The sequence below is a fragment of the Triticum aestivum genome, chromosome 5A (assembly GCF_018294505.1).
Source record: "Triticum aestivum cultivar Chinese Spring chromosome 5A, IWGSC CS RefSeq v2.1, whole genome shotgun sequence".
Taxonomy (NCBI): Eukaryota; Viridiplantae; Streptophyta; class Magnoliopsida; order Poales; family Poaceae; genus Triticum; species Triticum aestivum.
The window spans coordinates 627,340,635-627,342,103 of NC_057806.1; positions in this window are offsets into that span (position 1 = coordinate 627,340,635).

Consider the following 1,469-nt stretch of genomic DNA (forward strand, 5'->3'; position numbering starts at 1 on the left):
CTCTGGAATAAAAGGGGTGGGAGGGCGGGAAAACACAGGCAACTTGAACAAGGAATCGACGAATAACTTGAAGAGAAAGCACCGATTGAAAAGATTTAGAAGGAATGCAAGGGCTTCGCACGAGTAGGATGGATACTCGATGTCGGACTCCTGTTCCGAGAATAAGAAGGGAGGGCGGGTGGGAAAAAACAAGGACAACTTCAGTTAGGGAAAACAACATCAATTGAAAAGAACTGAGGATTGATCTTGCAAAAGACAACGAGGGTCGAATCAGCTTGACGAGAAATGCGCCAGACAAAAGAGGATGAACAACGAACAAAAACTAACCGCGTGATTGGTGTCGCGGGCCGACTCCCTATGGTCGGCTTCTCTGGAAGTCGTCAGGTAAGAGTCGGCCCCTCCTGAAGTCGTCCCCAAGACTTGGGCGTGAGTGGGCAGTCGGCTGTCCCCTCAGCCGACTCCCAGAAGGCGGATCTTCGCCTTGGAGTCTTGAGGGGCGCAGTCAGCCCCGATGTCTTGAAAGGTTCAGGGCCTCGGGTTAGCCTACCCGTGGCCCATTACTCCGACATGAACTATTTGTAATTCGGTAGGATTACACGTTGAGGGCACAAGCCAAGAAAGCAGCCCACTCGCATTACATTTCACATGTACTAAAACACACTGGCTTACCATATGTTGCTGTGAAGCCTAGCTGCTATTGCAATGTTCTTTGAAGATATTGTCAGCATCCCGTGGTTGCAAATCTAATTGTTGTAGTTTATTCTACACCATCTATTTAGGTAAAATTAATTTTAATCGCATGCACCGGTCTGAATTGATCATCAATGGTTCATCTAAACTAATGATAGAAGGGTGTGTGCATACACGATAATACTCCCTCCGATTCTTTTTACTTTGTGTATAACTTTTTCTCAGTTTTCTCATATTAGTCTGCGCGTTGCCGATTCCTAGCGCTGGTTTCCTTTTGTTCCCCACCCCATCCACCTCTGCCCTAATTAATTGGCAAATTAGTCTAGAAAAATTAAACCAGTGCCCTCCTTGGTATGCGGGTCAAGAGTTATGCGCAGAGTAAATAGAATCGGAGGGAGTATATCTGCTTCCCTCTATTTTTATGCTTGTTCGAGGTGCCAGCCCTAAAAGAACAAATATTTTGCTTGATGGGGTTGGCAGCTCCATAATTAATAGAAGCATCAAATTAGTCATGCAACTTGGGAAGATCAAGAACACACAAACAAGTAATGAAAAGAGGCTCGGAGCAGTGATGTAATAGCCAGCATCAGAAAATGTAGGGTAAAACAAACAAAAAGCAGCGGAACCACATGCTAGTTTGCTGATGTGTAATTAAGCATAGAGAACATTAAGCAGTCTGATGGAACCAACAGGTGGCACCAGAACAAAACTAAAGCATATTAACTATATGTGCACTAGTATGTAATTTAGCACATGTAACATGTTCACTGCCAGAAGTA